This window comes from Gobio gobio (assembly GCF_949357685.1).
Source record: "Gobio gobio genome assembly, chromosome: 2".
In the NCBI taxonomy this organism is placed as follows: Eukaryota; Metazoa; Chordata; class Actinopteri; order Cypriniformes; family Gobionidae; genus Gobio; species Gobio gobio.
The window spans coordinates 73,880,319-73,901,293 of NC_137098.1; positions in this window are offsets into that span (position 1 = coordinate 73,880,319).

Here is a 20,975-nt window from a genome sequence, read left to right on the forward strand (position 1 = left end):
AAACTTATCCTGGCTCTAAGATCGTCCATCTTATTCTCCAAGGATTGGACATTTGCGAGCAAAATGCTCGGGAGAGGAGGACTGAATGCTCTTTTTCTCAGTCTGTTGCGGATCCCAGCGCGTTTCCCGCGGTGTTTTTTGAATCTTCGCCGTCGACTCGAGTGGCCATTGTTCAACTCGGCGTCCCGGCGAATCTCAGATGGAAGATTGGAGAAAGTGTCCTGAAACAGGTCAGTGTAGCGGTAACCAATTTCCAGAAGTGTTTTGCTGTCGTAACAGATCAAAGCAGATGATCCGTTGGAAAAAATAGAGAGTAAAAGAGAGTAGAATAATAAATAAAAGCAAAGTCTTAGCGGAGCGACCTGAACGGCGACCGAGCACGGCGGCGCCATCTTTGGAAAAAAAAAAGTTTATATTAGTTTATATTGTCATTATGTGGTTATCTAACTTGTATTAGATTCTGAATAGCTGATGTCAGTTAATAACAAATAATCTCTCGATTTATTTGTTTAATTCAGAATAAGGTTTACCTTATCACTGTTTATCTTTCCACAAGATAAATGCCATAGTAACTTCCAACTCAGTCTCTTGCATTTATCATTCTATTTGCACTTTATCCATTCAGTAGTTGTTAGTTACTCGTCTATCCTTTTGTTAGTAAAATCATTTTATTACACTTCTGTCTTCCTTGTGTTGATAATACAGTAAGAGACTCTACAAGTTAACGATATCTCACAAATCCTTCAGATTGGTCAGATGACAAACTTCCTACAATTTATTTATCTATATTCTAATTCAGTCAACGATCTTTCATGATAGTTATTTATTGTCATGGTGAAATTCCTTGTCTGGTGCCCCGTAATACAGGAAGGAGTCTTCTGACACTCTCACACTCAAGTGGTTATTTTAGGTTATTAGGAACATCTGAGAGCTTAACAAATATAGCATTCCTATGCATACATCCTTTATCAACAGAAAGTAATCAAATGTTAAACAACACTACTAAATAGCAGTGAGTGATTTTCTCTTTGTCTTTTCTTGTTTGATTAACATTAATAACACAGATGGCAGCAGGATTATTAGGCTGCTGTCACTTTAAGACTGAATGAATGGATCTAATATACTGATACACATGTGACGACTTATTAAAATCAAACACCTCTAGCTCTCCGCAAACATGTTGCAAATGTATTGTTCTTTTCGGACACCTGGTAGAACTGCCAGACCGGTCAATGTAGTGAAGCAATTTCAGCGTTGCCACAGTAAATTACCAGGTGTTAAATTAACATTAAATTATGTGTTTCAATTAACACTGTTACAAAAACCACAAACTCACATTAAAAGCCAAGAGTCAAACGGTCCTACTAAAGGAAACTCTCCAAATTTTCAATAAAACAAACATCTAAACCTCTGTTAATTCTCAAAAAGAAATGTGGACAAAAGAAATGTCCACATGTAAACATGTACATGTAAAGAGAACATTCAGAAATAACAGTTTCATAACCTAAAGCAGAAAATAGTTGTTATAGCAGGGTTGCCCAACTTTTAAGTTCAGGTTGGCGATAGCGATTTCAATCTTGTTTCAGTATCAATTCATATGTATATAGCCTACTAGTGATGTTACGTATGACACTGAAGCTTCGATGTGTGTATCGCGCATGCGACACAATTTGTAGTGAAGCTCTGTATCGGGGTGTGTATTGGTTTCCCTGAGTCACGTGATCGATGACAAATGAAGCCGTCTCGGGTTATGTATATAACCCTTGTTCCCAGAGAAGGGAACGAGACACTGCGTCATCGTGTGATGACACTTTGGGAACGCCCTCAGCGTTACGCATCTGAAGTATGAATGAAATCAAGCCAATCTGATTGTTGGTGCGTCATGACGTAGTAGATGACGGCATACCCGGAAGATACAAAGGGACGCTGATGCAAACACACGGCAGCTTTACCGCGATGAAGCGAGCGCTCTGACCGTGATGGGTGTGGCGACGAGACGCAGTGTCTCGTTCCCTTCTCGGGGAACAAGGGTTATATACACAACCCGAGACGTTCCCCTTCGAGGGAACTCGCACTGCGTCATCGTGTGATGACACTTTGGGAATGTTAATACCCACTATGCCACACCGACATCACCCATGTCCTAGTGTGAAGCTGAAGACCAGGCACACTTAAGACGCAAGCACTCTAGCACCGGGAGGTGCAGACTATAAAAACGAATGAAGGTGTGCGGAGTGGCCCACCCGGCCGCCTCGCAAACCTCTTGAAGCGAGGCACCAGAGAGGAGGGCCACAGAGGAGGCCATGCTCCTGGTGGAATGAGCCCTCACAGCCATGGGTGAAGGCAGATTGCGCACCCTATAAGCTGTGGCTATAGCCTGGACGATCCAGTTGCTGATTGTCTGAGTAGACGCAGGCAGCCCTCTCTTAGGTGAGCCAAAGCACACCAACAATTGGTCTGACCTTCTCCATTGGGAAGACTTCTCCAGGTAGATCTTAAGTGCTCTGACGGGACAGAGCAGGTGAAGTCTCCCCTCTTCCGCCGTCAGGTGGGGAGGAGGATGGAAAGCCTGAAGAACCAAAGACCGAACCACCTGCGATGGCACCTTGGGTATATACCCCGGTCTAGGGTGCAAGATGGCCTTAACCCAGCGAGGCTCTCGAGGCTGGTCTCGGGTGTTAAATGAGACTCGTTCTCGACCCCCTGAAGCGGCTGACCGGCAGGGAGAAGCCGAGAACGGAGCTCTATGGGTGCACACGCTCGCTGGCCGGTCGCAAGTCCTTCCGGAGGCGACGAAGGCAGTGAGCGCGCGCGGGAAACCAGTGAGGCCTGAAGCGTCATGGACGGCAGGATTCCAACACTGATCTCCCGAGAGCTCCGGGGGGAAAACGACCTCGGTCGCTCCACCCCGGGGGGGACAGCTCTCAGTGGTCCAGCCGCAGCTAGGACCGCATTGAGGTACCCTTCTTCGCCTGAAGGACGGTCCTCAGATCGACCCTAGGCTCTGAAGGCTTACCACGAGAGCGCCGCCTCTTTTGCCAAGCTCCCTCAGGAGGGGCGCGAGAAGCGACGCTCTCCTTTTGCACCTGTCGGTGCGAGGAGGAGCTACCTGACGGCTGAGGCTGCCCTTGCTGGACAGCCTTCCCCGAGGAGCCAGAACGGCGAGGGAGGTACTGCTGGAAGGCCCTTCGCCTGCTTTCGACAACGGTGTTAACCGCGCCGCCGAAGAGGCGAAATCGGGGAATCAAGGAGAAAATGTTTCTCTCTCTCTCTCATCCCCGACAGGTTTAACCAGAGATGTCTCTCCGCGACCACCAGACCAGCCATGGAGCGGCCGATGTTGCGGGCCGTCTCCTTGGTGATCCGGAGAGACAAATCGGTGGCCTTCCGCAGCTCCAGGATGTCGTCCGGAGACGGACCCTCCCCCTCATCCAGCTCCTTGAGGAGGTCGGCCAACTACCAGCCCGCCCAGCCGCCATGTAAGCCCTACCCACCAGCGCCGAAGTGTCCCGGCATGGTTTGGTGGGTAGCACCGGGGCCTTGAGGGACTTAGCGGCCTCTGGAGAGAGGTAGCTCGCGAGAGCATCCTCCACCCGAGGCAGCGTCCCATAACCCCGCTCGGCCGCCCCCAGCACATTCCCAAATTCGAGTGCTTGAGGGGTGGAAAGTCTGGCCGAGTAGGGTTTTTCCCAGGATCTACACAACTCATTGTGCAGATCCTGAAAAAATGGCAGGCCCCGGCGTGAAGGTTGAGACCCACGCTTGAAGAACCTTTCATCCAGCTTACTGGGTGGCTGGATTTCAGGCTCTTCCTGTGGCCATTCAATGCTTAATTTGGCCACAGCACGGGTCAAAACCTCCACTAGCTCCTCCTGAGCGGGTGCGTGACGCGATGGCTGAGCTTCCACGTCACCCGCCTCGATGCTCGGCCAGCCGTGAGCGCAACACCCTGAGCGGCAGCTGATCACACTCGCTACAAGCGGCTCCCTCGAGAGCCGCTCTAGCGTGCTGCACGCCCAGGCATTGCACACACATTAGATGTGTGTCCATGCCCGAAATGAAACGCGGACACGGATGCACACATCTCTTAAACTGAGCCATCTCACTTGCTTTGCAACGTTGGTAGACAAACAACACCAAATAGACAGAAGACAAAAACACAGAGCGCTTCAGCTGAAGAGCGAAAAGCTGCCGTGTGTTTGCATCAGCGTCCCTTTGTATCTTCCGGGTATGCCGTCATCTACTACGTCATGATGCACCACCAATCAGATTGGCTTGATTTCATTCATACTTCAGATGCGTAACGCTGAGGGCGTTCCCAAAGTGTCATCACACGATGACGCAGTGCGAGTTCCCTCGAAGCGGAACTCACTTTCTGTCCAATCACGTGCACGTTTCACTTTGCGTGTCAGAAGCTTCGAACCCCCAGATCTTACTTAACGAGTCCTTGTTGGCTCAGTCTGGTTGATGGTTTCGTGAGGAGAGTGCTGTACTTTGAAAGTTAAACAATATATTACATTTAGATAAACATTTATTTGTCACTATTTATTCTTTTTTGTTTGTTGTTGTGTCTTTGTATTTTGGTAAAATATTTGCAATTTTTTTTTAGGTCATTTGGTGTTGGTATTTGGGATTAGGGTGGGATTAGGGTATAGGGTGTTGGTGTTTGGTGAAGGGTTTGTATTTAGAGCAATGGCAACAGGGAAAAAAAAAGAAAGACTTCCCCTATCTGGGAACATTGAGCTTATAGCTTCCAATGTATGTATGCTTTAAAAAAAAATAAAAATATATATATATAATGTATTTTATTCTGTATTTTATTCTTGTATGTAATTTCTTACTTTCATATAACTTTTTTCAGAAGGTGAGATGCTTGGTGTGTGACAAGCTTACGTATGGAAACAGCACATCATCCATGCTAGGGCATTTCAGAGCTTTGCATGACATTGCACAGCCCCAGAACAATCCTACAAGCACACAAAGTAGGACTGTTACTTAATGATTTTTATTCATAATTGTGAATACATTATCATGATTTAAATTAATATATGTATATTATGAACTTCTTTCATTATAGAATCTCGCAAGCAAATGGTTGAGGCAATGGTCAACATGGTCATAAAAGACTCTCAACCATTTACAGTGGTTGAGGATGAGGGTTTCAGGGGCCTCATCCATGCCCTTGATCCTTCCTATATAATCCCAACCAGACAAGTGAGTATAGCACAGACAGGTGAGTATAGCACAGTTGGATTTTGATATATTATAAATATATTTTTGTACACATAACACTGAAACGATGGGAGTGTGTTGTGGCTGCTTCATCTGACAGAGCTTCTTCCACAGGCTTCTGCCTGCTTTATTTTAAATAAGCACTAGATGGCGCTGTTCTCGACACTCTCGAAGCTTTGAATCTTTTCCCGAAACAGTCAGGGGAAAGCCTCACTGCTTCATGAGGCTTCATTTCCACATCCCTATAGCCTACTGTACATACAAGGAAAAATATGTTTGCCTTAGCATTAATTAAAAATTAATATGTGCATTAAAATAGTTAAATTATATGTTCTCATATTCATTAATATTCACTTGTTGTAACAAGTCCACTGACGAGGCAAGTTGCTGAACCCAAGTGCAGTTTATTATAACTTAAAACTTAACATAAATCAAAACAAAGACTTGGCAAAACAAAGACATGACAAACTTACCGACACAGCAGGTTACACATTCAATAACAGACGAAGTTACATGGCAAACATGAGGGCCTAAATACACTGAGACAAATGATTAGACAAGTGACACCTGTGAACAGTGATTAAACAATGAACCAATGACATGACATCACATGAGGGCAGGGGAATCAAATGACAAGACCAGGAAGTGCATGCCGAGACAAAACATGACTGTGAACATGACAAACTGAAAACACGAAACATGAACATGAACCAACACCAAAACACCCTGTGACAGATCAACCCCTCTATGGGCGGCCCCTGACGCCCAAACATAACCAAAACAACAGTCTTAACAAAAGCCCTGGGGGGCGGTTTTGGTCCTGTCCCTACATCACCTGAGTCTGTGCACTGCCTACTATGACTAGCTTGTCATAATTTTGTAATTCAAAATGGAAGTAAAGGGCAAAATGCAAATGAAGGTTTGTAGACTCCTGTCAGGGCAGGCATACTCAAATCGCTCAGCTCAAGACTAGTACATAAACCTCTTAAAGAAATCATACTGAATTTTCATTTGGTTTTAAAGTGTGTAGTAGTAAACAACAATGACAGCTATATTTACTTATATTGCAAGTGCCCTACTGTTACCCTGATTTTAGTGTAAATTGCTATTATTATTATTCGTAATTAATAATAATAAAAAGTTTAAAGAAAACTATTACTTTTAAAGAAAAGGAGGAATAAGTTCAACAGAATCCAGAACAACAAATTATTACAACCAATGATTTTTCACTATTCAAAGTCCTAGTCATGTGAAAGGTTTATTTGCAGACTTTTATTTGCTACTAACAGTCTGAATTCTCCCTGGTTTTAAAATGCGCTTAGACGGTTTTAAGTGTCTCTGACTGTATGATAATGACACCTGACCGTAGGCTACGACAAAAGTTAGTACAGAAGAATAAAACGTCATCAGCATGCACTAATGGTAAACAAATAGAGCAAGATGAATCCATTTGGCAATTGTGTTTTATATGTGCTTTGAGAAAAAAGGAGGAAGCAAAAGAGGAGAATATGGACGTGGTCATGGCTAGGGAAAACAGGCCATTGCATTCCAATTTTGCAAATGAAGCTTGAGCTAAGTATTTTTAACGCCATGTCACGTTCATCAGTACGCCATTTCATGTTGCATTTTTATTGGCTAGTCAATAGACGTAGGTTGTGAGATTGGCTTGGGTGACTGCCTTGAACACCCTGGCTCCCTCTCCTTCAGAAGGACCCATCCAGCTTCTCTGACCGACCAGAGAGGCCTCTGGTGGGCTTGGGTGACTGCCTTCAACACCCTGGAACTTTGGAGGACTTTCATCCATCCAGATAGACCCATCCAACTTCTCTGACCAACCAGAGGGCCCTCTGGTCGGCCTTGGATGACTGACATGAACACCCTGGTACCATCTTCTCCAGATGGACCCATCCAACTTCTCTGGCCAACCAGAGTGGCCTCTGGTGGGCTTGGGTGACTGCCTCCAACACCCTGGAACTCTGGAGGACTTCTATCCATCCAGAGGGACCCATCCAGGCCTTGGATGACTGACATGAACTCCCTGGTTCCCTCTTCTCCAGAGGGACCCATCCAGCTTCTCTGACCTACCAGAGTGCTCTCTGGTTGGCTTGGGTGACTGGAGAAGAGGGAACCAGGGTGTTCAAGGCAGTCACCCAAGCCAAAATAAAAATAAAAACTTTTTATCTCACAATTCTGGATTTTTTTTCTGGAGTTTGCATCTTACAGTTCTGACTTTTTCATAATTGTGTGTTATAAAGTCAGAATTGTGAGATTAAAAGTCGCAATTACCGCGATCGCAAATCACAATTGCAAGGAAAAAAGATCACAGATATCTCTTATTTTGATAAAATTATTAACACTTTGAATATTCTGCAAGGGGTATGAAACTTATGAGCAGAAATGTAGATCTCACAGTAGCAATGTTATTAATTCTGTGGTGAATTTGAACTCTTTCTCACTGGATCTCTAGTGCTGTGTAGTAACGGTGTGGTGTGATTTGAGGTCGGCCAGTGTGCGAGCTCACACTGCGCTGTCTATTATTGAGTGCAGCTCAAACGAGTAGCGCGGTTCCGTTCCGCTTTCGTTTCTTTGATGTTTCTCATGTGTAACAGAAATGGCAATTCTCATCAGTTGGGCACCAGTGCGACCTCTAAGAAAATGTAGTCGCACAAGCAGGAAAAAAGGTTGCAAAATGTCTCCCTGCACTAGCTGCTACACATAATACAAATCACAACCAGGAATGTGGGTGAATACTCTTGATCATGTCACTTCACTCATCCACATATGGTAGCCTAATAGTAGTAATATGTATGTTTAGCTAGCTAATGCTATGTTGTAATGCTTAATATTTGAAATAACCCAATAAATTAACTAAACAACGTACATTTGGGTATTTAAGACAGGATGGAGGTTATCCTAACTTTAGGAAGTTATTTACGATGACTTTTAAGACATTTTTTTTCGAGAATATGAATACTTAAAAAAAAAAAAGATAAGATAATTTTTGGGAATACAATAGAGGTTCTCTCGTATTGCGTAAGTTCCTTACGCATCGGGAAAGTATTCTTTCTTCGAGAAATTCTTTCTTTCTGAAAAACCCAAAATTATCCTTAATTTTGTAACATTGTCAACGCAGTGCGGCAGTCTGGCAGACCATAGCAGGCTATTCCAGCGTGCTATTGGCTGCTCTGCTGGCAACTGCAGCAGCCTATCGGTGAGCCCGCGTGACGTGGCGACCAATGAGGGCGCTTCGCGCCCACCTGGCTTCATTTGCCTACAGGTGGGGCGTGGCCACGTGTATATAAGCAGGGCTCATGGGCTGCATATTCGATTTTCTTTTCTTCAGTGAAGCCCTTCGCATCGCTGGATCTGGAACCCGCCGCCGTGATCGTGCAGACGAGCAAGCAGAGGACAGCGCCTGAAGAAGCCGGCAGCATCGCGCCACCTTCAGCCATCCGTGCCTGCTCTGCTATCCGGCAGCCCATATCCTTTTTCTCGCTCAGTGTTGTCGCCGCTGCGTCACACTTTCTCAAAAAAAGCCGAGCGTTTGTTCCAAAATGTCTCGTTCCACCTGCGGCTCGTGTCACGCGCAGCTCAGTTCCGGGGACCGCCATGTGATCTGCGCTCTCTGCCTGGGCCGTGATCACGCCGCCGCCGCACTTCTCGCCGGCGGATGCCCGGAGTGCGAGGAACTGACGATGTCGACCCTGCGGGCTCGACTCGATCAGTTCGAGGACGACATCCCTCCAGTCTCTGCTAAGCCGCGCAGAAAGAAGCGCCGCTCACAACGGACTCCGGAGTTCGCTGAGAGAAGCTCGCCAGAACCCTTCCCGCCCGCTTCACTCTCGCCTTCCCCGCCCCCACCCCAGGCCGCCATTTCTGTTGCCGCCTCCGGGGATGAGGCGGATGCGGCCACGGAACGCGCCGACAGCTGCTCCATCATGGCTTCCGACAGCGAGGAATGGTCTTCCGCGACCTCTTCAGTCCGAGCCTCCGGATGCTCTCGAGCGGGTGAGGACGCCGAACTGTTGCGCCTTCTCACCCGGGCTGTCGAGCAGCTAGGCCTCGAATGGGCCCCGCCCAAGGTGGCAGCGCCGAATCGACTTGACGGATGCTTCCTAAACAGTCGCCGCCGTGCGCCCACCTCCAGGACTGCACCTTTTCTGCCAGAGCTTCACGAGGAGCTCGCGAAGTCCTGGAACGCGCCATTCTCCGCGAGGGTCTCGTCTCAGGCTTCTTCGACGCTCTCACAAGTTGACGGCGCGGCTGAGAAAGGCTACAATGCTATCCCTCCGGTGGAAGAGGCGGTCGCAGCGCACCTTTGCCCGCCTTCTGGTTGGCGCTAAAAGGCTGCCCTCCCGTCTAAGGCCTGCAGAGTGACGTCATCGCTGATCGGCCGCGCTTTCGCTGCCTCCGGTCAAGCTGCATCTGCTCTGCACTCTATGGCCGTGCTGCAAATCCTCCAAGCCAATCTCCTCCGCGACCTGGACGAGAAAAGCTGTGACGCTGAGTTGATCACGGATTTGCGAAGCGCGACGGATCTCTCCCTCCGCGCTACCAAGACCGCAGCACAGGCCCAACGCGCTCCATGGCCTCCCTCACGGTAGCTGAGCGCCACCTCTGGCTCACGCTCGCGGACATGCGAGAAACAGAGCGCGCGGCCTTCCTAAACGCCCCGCTCTCCCCGTCTGGGCTCTTCGGACCAGCGGTCAAGGGGATCGTCGATCGTTTCTCTGAAGTACAGAAAACGACGCAGGCCATGAACCTCTTCCTGCCTCGACGCCCCGGCGCCAGCAATAGCTCCGTTGCTCGCCGTCCTCGCGACCAGCCAGCACCGAGGTCCGCGCAGCGCCCAGCGCGGCCTCCTTCGTCTCAGCGAAGACCGAGCGGCCGCCCCAGATCGCGCTCTTCCAGCCGTGGTAAGCCGCCTCCCCCTCGGGGCCCCCGGCCTAGGATCGCGCTGAAGTCCGAGCCTCCAAAGTCAGACTAGCCAGAGGCAAGAAACGACGGTTAAGTCCCGCCGCGGCCAGACCACCGTCAAAACTCTCTTTCCTGTCAGCCCCCACCACTGTGGCTGCTGCAGATGGATTTCACGCAGCCAACGAGCCGGCAAAAATGCCCTCTCGCCTGTCAATAACCGCCGTTTTTACGGCGAACCAGAGAAATCACAAAAGTTGCATTATTTCTGGTTGCACGGCTCACGCCGTATGTGTTTCAAATGCAGTAAATGTGCCCACTTTTCTGTGTTCACCCCTGCACACAAGCACTATAAACCCCGTGTCCCCCACTCACATAAAGCGGCCACCGGCCGCTCGAGTGCTAGAGTTAGGTCACGTGTCCGCTTGTTCCCGTCCACGCCTAGCCACCACACGCGCTGTCACACAGCCACTCTTAACCGGTCATGTTCCACGCGTAAGAGTTGTGCCCGCTCAAACGCGCTAACACATTTTCGCGAACATTATGCCTCAGGCGCTACGTGCCGCGCCACACACCATTTGTTCTCTGCCCAGGGTGGCCGGAGCGATGAGTGTAGGGCCACACACAAGCCATTCCCCGCTCAAAGCGGCAGAGATACAGTGTGTAAGGCGGCCAGCCATCGAGAGCGATCGGCTGGCCCACAGCACAGAGAGCGCGCGCACCGCGCCCGCCCCTCCTATACAGGCCGTCAAACCCGCGAAGCGCGGCGTTTCGAGCCCGGAGGCCGTTCTATCCCGTGTGGCACACGCGAAAGCGTGGGAAGCCATTCCAGGTGTATCAGAATGGGTGCTGAGAACAGTGAAGCACGGCTACACTCTGCAGTTCGCTCGCCGCCCTCCACGCTTCTGTGCGCGTACAGAGACGAGAGTGAGCGAGGAAGTAGCACATCTACTTCGAGCGGAGATAGCCACGCTGCTGTGCAAAGGGGCTAAAGAACCGGTTCCCCATTCTATGAGCGAGTCAGGCTTTTACAGCCGGTATTTTAAGGGATGGGTCGCTCAGACCGATTCTGGGTCTGAGGTGTCTGAATAAAGCTCTTATGAGGAGATCGTTCAAGATGCTCACGACCAAGCAGATCCTCGCGCATATTCGCCCGAGAGACTGGCTAATTTCCCTAGATTTGAAAGATGCATATTTTCAAATCAAGATAACGCCGCGTCACAGGCCATTCTTACGATTCGCCTTCGACGGCCAGGCTTATCAATACACCGTCCTTCCGTTCGGCCTGTCACTAGCACCCCGTACATTTACGAAGTGCATGGACGCAGCCCTCGCTCCCCTGAGAAATCGAGGGATGCAAATATTGAACTACCTGGACGATTGGCTCATCCTGGCGCAATCAGAGGCCGAGCTCCTCGCCCACAGGGCAATGCTGCTCAGCCATCTGGACAGCCTGGGGCTCATGGTCAATTGGACCAAGAGCTCATTAGTGCCCACGCAATCAACCTCATTTCTGGGTTTGAATCTGGACACTGTGGCAATGTCAGCCCGCCTGTCACCCCAACGCGCGCGCCAAGTTCGGCCCATGGCTGCGTACTTCCGGCCGGGCAAAATCGCACCTCTCAAGCTTTTTCAGAGGACGCTGGGACGTATGGCCTCAGCTGCAGCTGTGCTCCAGCTGGGCTTAATGCGCATGCGCCCGCTGCAACGCTGGTTAAACGCCCGAGTGCCTCACAGAGCCTGGGCTTCCGGAGGCTTCAGGATCAGAGTGACTCAGGGCTGCGTTTCAGCCCTAGAGCCCTGGTTAGTAGCCGACTGGTACCAGCGGGGAGTGACAATGGGAGCCATCTCACACCGCAAAGTCATCTCGACGGACGCCTCCACCTATGTTTTGTGCATGTTTTGTGTATATGCATAATGTTTGCCATTTTCGAGGGTAGACCGGCCTCGGGCCTCTGGTCGAGCGGAGAAAAACTCCAACACATAAACTGTTTGGAGATGATAGCGGTAGAGAACGCGCTCAAGCAGTTTCTCCCGTTTATACGAGGACCACGTGTTGGTCCGGTCGGACAATACCACGGTGGTGTCCTACGTGAACCGGCAGGGCGGTGTCAGGTCCAGGTGTCTGGGCAATCTGACGGAACGCCTGCTCGTGTGGGCACACAGCTCGCTGCGCTCGCTGAGAGCTGCGCACGTACCGGGCCACCTCAATGTGGGCCCGGACAAGCTGTCCAGGGGCCTCATTCTCCCAGGAGAATGGTCCCTGCACCCCCAGACAGTCCAGCTGGTATGGTGCCTATTCGGCAGAGCGGAGCTCGACCTCTTTGCAACAAAAGAGAACGCCCGCTGCCCGACGTTTCTGTCCAAAAGCGAGGATGCGCTGTCCCAACCTTGGCCCAGCCTCCCGCTGTATGCTTTCCCGCCGATTTCCCTATTGACCCAGGTCATAGCGAAAATCAGGGAGACGCGCCGCCCGGTGCTCCTTATAGCGCCGCGCTGGGAGAACCAGATTTGGTACCCAGAGCTGGTGAAGCTGTCGCACTCACCCCCCTGGCCAGTTCCGCTGAGAGTAGACCTCCTCTCTCAAGCAGGAGGGTCAGTTTGGCATCCCCATCCAGAGCGATGGTCTCTGCATGTATGGGTGACCAACGGATACCCGTAGACCTGCCCGAAGGGGTTATGAACACGATTTCACACTCTAGAGCCCCCTCGACGAGGCGGTTATATAGTTCTAAGTGGTCGGTGTTCACTGAGTGGTGTGCTTCCAAGGGATTGGATCCACAGCAATGTGGGGTCCAGCGGGTGCTCTCCTTCCTCCAGGAGCTGTTGGAACTGGGCAGGTCCCCTTCCACGCTCAAAGTGTATGTAGCGGCTATAGCAGCGTTCGCTCAGACGACGCTAGGCAGCACGCTAGGAAGGAACGAGCTCATCATCCGTTTCCTCAGAGGAGCCAGACGGATGAATCTCCCGCGGCCCCCATCGGTTCCTATTTGGGATCTGGCCTTGGTCCTAGAGGCCATGAAGGCTCATCCTTTCGAACCGCTCGAGACTGTGGAACCAAGGTTCCTTTCGCTAAAAACCGCGTTCCTGGTAGCTCTGGCTTCAGTAAAACGCGTGGGGGATCTACACGCGCTCTCAGTGAGCCCGACGTGTATGGAGTTCGGCCCCAATGACTCCAAGGTCATTCTTAGGCCGAGGCATGGTTATGTCCCCAAAGCGATAGGCAGTCCCTTCAGGGCGCAGATTGTCTCCCTCTCGGCTCTGCCAGCACCCGACGAGGGGGACGGTGGCAATGTCCTCTGCCCTGTCAGGGCATTGAGGGTTTACGTCACACGCTCCGCCGCCTTCAGGCGTTCTGAGCAGCTATTTGTTTCGTTTGGAGGGCGCACTAAAGGTCTCGCCGCCTCGAAACAGACCCTGTCCAGGTGGATAGTGGACGCGATTGCAGTAGCTTACGCTTCCAAACACCTGCAGTGCCCGCTAGGTGTCAGAGCACACTCCACTAGAGGCATGGCCTCTTCGTGGGCTTGGGCCAGAGGAATTTCCATCCACGATATCTGTATGGCGGCAGGCTGGGCCTCCCCGTCTACGTTCGTGAGACTTTACAATCTGGAAGTTCCTGCCTTACAGGCCAAAGTGTTATCAGTTCAATAAGGCTGTTGGTTCTGCCCAGTGATTCTGCGCAGACATAGCTCACATACTGGTAGTAAGTTCGGTACGAGGCTTATGTAAATTTGAAGGAGACCGGCGGTGCCGTTCCCTCATTTACGAAAAGAGCTGTTGTGAGTTTGAAGGTGACCGGCGGTGCCTTTACCTCATTCATGAGACAAGGTGTGGTGAATTTGAAGGCGACCGGCAGGTGCCGTTCCCTCATTCATAAGACAGGGTGTTGTAACCACCCGTCAGTTCGAACGAAGTGTCTGTATGTGTGGTGGCCCGTTTTCCTTACCGGCCACCCTGCCCGAGCAGTGTTATGGTCCCCGGTTCCCTGGGATACATATGCTGTACGCGAGGCACGCACGGCGTTGACAATGTGTTCCCGATGCGTAAGGAACTTACGCAATACGAGAGAACCTCTCGTAAGAGAACGATACTCGGTTACTTAACGTAACCTCGGTTCTCTCTAGAAGAGGGAACGAGTATTGCGTTCCTTGCCGTGCGCCCCGCGGGCTTTTACTCTTCAGAACTACGAAAACCGAATATGCAGCCCATGAGCCCTGCTTATATACACGTGGCCACGCCCCACCTGTAGGCAAATGAAGCCAGGTGGGCGCGAAGCGCCCTCATTGGTCGCCACGTCACGCGGGCTCACCGATAGGCTGCTGCAGTTGCCAGCAGAGCAGCCAATAGCACGCTGGAATAGCCTGCTATGGTCTGCCAGGATGCCGCACTGCGTTGACAATGTTACAAAATTAAGGATAATTTTGGGTTTTTCAGAAATCTCGAAGAAAGAATACTTTCCCGATGCGTAAGGAACTTACGCAATACTCGTTCCCTCTTCTAGAGAGAACCGAGGTTACGTTAAGTAACCGAGTATCGTTCTCATAATGTTTGCAAGACAATTAAATGAAATGTTTCTTTAATGTTAACGCATAGCCAAGAAAAAAACTAAAAAACAAACACGGTCAATGGGAACATTAACAAAATATATCACTATATTTGTGCATTCGGTGGCTGATGGGTTATTGCGTGTTAGTGGAAGTGTGTGTTGACATTAGACCAACATAGGAAGACATTGGGTTTCACAGAAATGGAAATTTCTGCTGACAGTCTTTGAATATTATTTTCAATGTAAAATATGCACGTCAACAGATGCATTGTGTAACGAGTTTCTAAACTTGTTTTACAAAGTGGACAGATCCCACACCACCTTTCTTGTCCCTGAAAAGAGCAGTCGAGTGTCCTCATGATGATTGGTTTGATCTTTGTGCTGTTATCAGGTGAGTTTTATTGGGTTTGTAAATTATATTGAAACGGCATCTTACATGAGTATGAATATGATCTGTTTTTGTCAGAGGAATCCATTGATGGGGTGGGCAATATGACCAAATTCTTAATTCCTGATAGCAGTGATTTTATTTCACAATAACAATATATATATTAAGGGTGTAAGGGTACACAAAACTGATGGTTCGGTATGTACCTCGGTTTTGAAGTCCCGGTTCGGTATGGATTCGGTACAGCAGTTTTACAAAATTGTGTCTGTCCTTAAATGAATTAAATTATAACTAAAAGTTTCTATATAGGGAGCCCTTACGTACATATTGCTATTAAAGATTAACAACAGAGCCCAAACTATTAGCCGTAATTCAGTTGTTATTTATTTTTAGATATAATAATCAACACTCATAAGCTTCACATAAGGCAGTTTTTACATTAACTTCTAAATCTAATTATTTTTATTCGTTGTTGAAATATAATCATTTAGTGGCTGTAATTTTCATGACAGGTTTATTTAAACATACATTAAATAAAGACCTCACTAACAGGCTAAGAGTATATAATGAATATAACGGCTAATATAATGAATATAACGGCTAATATAATGAATATAACGGCTAATGTTATACAACATTCCTAATGTTATGTTCCTAATGTTATACAACATTAGGAAGATTAGACCCTTCCTATCAGAGCAGGCCACACAACTCCTGGTCCAAGCTCTTGTTCTCTCCAGACTGGACTACTGTAATGCTCTTCTAGCGGGCCTTCCGGCATGCACTATCAAACCCTTACAACTGATCCAGAACGCAGCGGCGAGGGTGATCTTTAACGAGCCGAAGAGAGCGTCAAAAAGAATTTTTGATTTCTCAGTTCATGACTGCTTTAATGATTATTTTAACCCTTTAGGCGCCAGATGTTTTTTCCTAAAACGTTCGATTTTGACATCTTAATTTGAAAAGGCTATATCTTAAAAGTGATAAAAGATAGACTTTCTGTAAATTAGAGAAATATTAAGGATGACCCAAAGTTTATGTAGGGATAACATTTTCCCATCTAATTTGCATATTATGACGTCATATGGTGGTGGCCATCGTGGATTATAGAATTTTCATGAAAAGTCACACGTTTAAATGATAAAATGCAGCACTTCTTTCCCCCCAAAATGTCTCTCACCCTCTGTATGCTATATTGCACAATACTGAAGGCTCAGGTAAATAGTAAATAGTAAACAAACTGTGTAAATCATTAGTAATAAATGGTAGAAACAAACCGAATGCATGTAGTGGTTGGCCTTTTGCTGTAGAGATTTTCCAAGTACTACACACAGTAGGCACTCTGATTCCATGTATGGGGCACATATATATTATTCATATGACAGACAAACACAAGTAGACAAGACCTGTTTAGTTCAAAATCACTCGCCACGGCAAGGCAAAGATCATGAGTGAGATGACGAGAGACAGACGCACGTGTGCACAGTTCGGACTACTGTCATTGTCATTGCGACTCCCCACCCTGCCTCCACGTTCCCCCTAACTGTCCTATGAATACTTCGACCTCGTCTAACATACCCAGTGGCATTAGACAAAGTCTCCTCCACAATACTGTCGCCGCGATTGTGGAGAGGCACACGGTCAGAAGACAAAGCTTCATGGCTAGCTCCGCTTTTGTTCGCAATGATTCAATGCGCTCTTGCTCGAAGATTTTGAAGCATGATGTTTTTTTGAGTTGGGGATGAAGTATGACATGTCTGCCATCTAGTGGAGGGGAGGTCAAACGAAATTTGACACCCTATTCGCCAAATTTGACCGTTTTATTCAGTGCCTCATCTTGTCGAAAAAACCGCGATACTGCCTAGGGCCCTATCTTGCACCCAGCGCAATTGACTTTGTACACCGACGCATGTGTCATTCCTATTTTGCACCCGCGCAAAGCGCGCTTTTCCCTCCACAGAAGCACGCCGCTAAACTAGTGAATGCACTTGCGCTCCCTGGGCGGTTCAGCGCAAAAAAGGAGGCGTGTTCCGGCGCAAACAATCCCTGGTGCTATTTTGCTGTTTCATTAAACAATTGCGCCACTGACCAGAAAAAACCTAGTCTAAAGTCAGTGGCGCGTTGCGCGTTGTTCATTATGCTATTTTAAGGGCGCATGCTTGACCATAATGTATAGCGTGCACAACGCGCATACACTTTGCTCATGTAATCTACACAGATGCAACAGTTATTTTTGCAAATCATAAATTGTTACACTAAAAAAATATTAACACATGAGATATCTTCATCTTCATCCGTCATATGACGGAAATCATTGTGGTGTGCCACGAAGATGTGAAAAAATAGGCATAAATCTAGCTTACAAATGATTCAGGCTAATTGTAATAATTAAGGATAAGACCTGTTTGCCCAATAGTGGCAAGACATATATGTATATAAGGACATCTGACAAATTGGTTTGTCCGTCAAGAACCAGGAACAAAAATCGACTGAAAAACTGAAAAAACTGAAAGACTGAAAAAAAAAAAGACTGTGAAATCACCTTTACCATAATGTACAACATTACAACTTCACTTCTCTGTCTTTCACTGCTCTACAAGAACATCAGTCTCCTCGGCTGTGAACCGCTCCTGGCGTGCGCCTGGTAAATACGCCATAATAATAGCAATCCATAATGGAACTTGCGCACCTGCTTTTAAAGGGAATGTTGGATGACGCTCGGATTGGTTTATTCACGTTACGCCCAAACCACACCTATGAATAATGAAGCTACTTCAGACCAACCCATTTTAGATTTGCGCCGGGCGCAAGAGCCATTTATCCCGCCGGGAAAATAGCAACAGCGCCGAGACCCGCCCACAAAGTTACTTGCGCTTCGCGTTTTTACACTTGCGTTTCAGATCGTTAAAATAGGGCCCCTAATGTGATTATTAAACTTAAAAAAACTTGCCTTATTCAGTATACACGATTCAGAAACACTAGCAATTCCTAACCACGTTTTTGAATAAGGTTTAAGGAGAAAATACTCAGAAGTGGTGTTGATTTATGAATTTGCACATGGTTTGTCTGAAAGCATATTCATATAAACAACATTAAAAACTTGATTTTCACAGCAGGGGGACAGTTTCATTCACATGTGCTCGGATCTCTGATGTTGGTTAATGGTCACATGACATGCAGAACAGACAAATAAAATGTTAAGTCTTTTTTTAGTTAGTTATTGTTTTACTTTGATTTGTGTTTTTATTTACCTTTTTTCATTATCAACTCACAAACCCCACCCCAGCTATATCAGATGTCTAGCCATTTGCCATAGTGTATCATATTTTTCTAATTTATTATTAATAGTATTGAATTAGGGTGTGTTATGCCACATTTACATTTCAAAGTTGCACAGAAGCGCTTCTGAAAAGGCTTCAATACTTTGATTGAAGCGCTTCAATACTTTGATACTAGAGGCTGAAGTGGGTTAGAAAAGGCATAATTTAGTCAAGGTTTTAAGTCTTGACAAAGAACTTTGAGCAGGAACACAAGCAGTTTTAATTCAGCCGTGTCAAGATGCCTTTAGATGTGTTTGCATGGTTTATGTAAAGTTAAGATTCCACTTTAAGCTTTGCTAAGGTTAAGCTTTTTAAAATATTTGCCTCAGTATTATTTGAGATTGTTCTGAGTTTGTAATGTCTCTCCACAGCTCTGAGCTCCGGTGTGAACTCCCGTATATTTTACGTTATTCCTGAGAGGATGAGCTTTTCAGATGCACAGGCGTACTGCAGACAGCATTACACTGATCTCGCCTCTGTTGACGACCAGGCAGAACTTAATGAGCTGTTAAAAAGGGCTCCCAATGGTTTTAAGGAAAACATGTTGATTGGACTATATCGGTATAATGGGAAATCCCCCTGGATCTGGTCCGATCAGAGCCAATCCACGTTTCGCAAATGGGATAAGGGACAGCCGAACAATTATGGTGGCAGCCAGTTTTGTGTATGCACCAATTATGCTGGATTGTGGAACGACTGGGATTGTCTGGGTCAATTACCATTTGTCTGCTATGGTGAGTTGTTTGCAAGAGTCTTTGTAGTGGATTAAGGAATTGGCAAGATTTAGTTGTGGACAGTAAATCTAAAAAGGATCCAGAATCTAAAAATATATTAAGATATCTTTGATACTTCTTGAGTTACAGGAATGTAAATTTGAGGCAAAAAACACAAGAAGTGCTTCCCCCCATTTTTGAACGCTCACCGTTAGCATAAAATGCAATAGAGATTGATAAAGTCAACAGATTTCACTAATAGATCTACTAATATCTGTGTGAAAATAAAATAATGATGCTGCCATCTTTCTAAAGTCATTTTTATACCCCTGTAATTTGGTTCCAAATTTCAGGCGAACTCTACAAAACAGTGATTACTCAGTCAATACACATCTGTGATATTTTATATTTTGGCTTTCATCACTATTTATGTTTGTCTCAAATTTGAGGCAGGAAGTTTCTGAAATTTGGTTGATTTGACATGGAATGACCCATTAGTTAATGCATTAACTAACATTTTTATTTTTACAGCATTTATTAACCTTTGTTATAATGTTAGTTAATATTCAGAACATCAACTTTTTCCCCTACCTTTTTTCACTAAAATAACAAAATTGCTCAAACATGCATTGCTTCAAATGACATTAAAACCAGACGTTAACAGATGCAGTTGTTGGTCTTATAAGTAAATGTCAGAAATTAACAACTAATATTAATAAATGCTATACAATTGTTCATTGTTAGTACAGATTAACCAATCTGAAGAAATTAAACCTTACTGGAAAGTGTTACAAACATATTTTAAAGAAAAAAATATAATTAGCAAATGTATTTACTGCATTTTTTACAGTTGTTAGTCATTAACACTTATTTTAACTTATTCATTAGCATGAGAACTTCATCATGTGTGTTTCTCTCACAGACATGAAGAGACAGATCGTGAGACTGGAGGTGAAATCAAGTGGAAATATGAACGATCCGGTCCTGCAGAAAGAGATTTTAGTGAAGGTTAGTTCAATATTCTGAACATTGAATATGTATATATTGATGACTGTGTGCCTTATGTAATAAAGGTCTGTGTTCTTCAGATAGAGCAGAGGCTGAAGCAGAACGGACTGACAGGAGAAGCCAAAGTGTGGTGGAAAACGCTTTCTGGAGGAAATGTCTTTCAGAGAATGTGGTATCAGAAGAGGGATGTTTCTAATACAACCTGCAAGAGAATCAGGAACTGATCATCTCATATGGCATTTCTGGTGTAATTTAAAAACGCTCTCAGAACTTTAGCTAACGTTCTGGCAAGGTTCTCTCAAAGTTATGGACAAACATTCTTCCAGTAACATTAACCCTTTCATGCATTTTTATTGTGTGTTTTATTGCTCTCAGGGCATGAAAAACAAGATTTCTTTACACATATTTTTCAAAGAGATTTTCAAACGTCCACTTGAGTAAATGTAGAAGATTTTATTATTTAAAAATTAGCAGTTTAAGGCTAATGCAAAGACACTATTAGGTAACACTTTATTTTGATGGTCCCTTTTGAACATTATGTTGACTATAAGTAAATTTGCAACTACATGTCAACTAACTCTCATTAGATTATCAGTAGACTGTCTGCTTAATGTCTGCTAACTCTTTATTGTGATGGTCCTCCAACAGACATTCTACTGACTATAAGTAACTTTACAAGTACATGTCAACTTATTCTAACCCTAACCCTACCAGTCTACTTATACTCTACTAACACTCTAATGAGAATTAGTAGACATGTAGGTGCAATGTTATTTATAGTCAACAGAATGTGTTAAAGGGACCATCAAAATAAAGTGAAACCCACTATTATGTTCAAATGTGTGCTGACG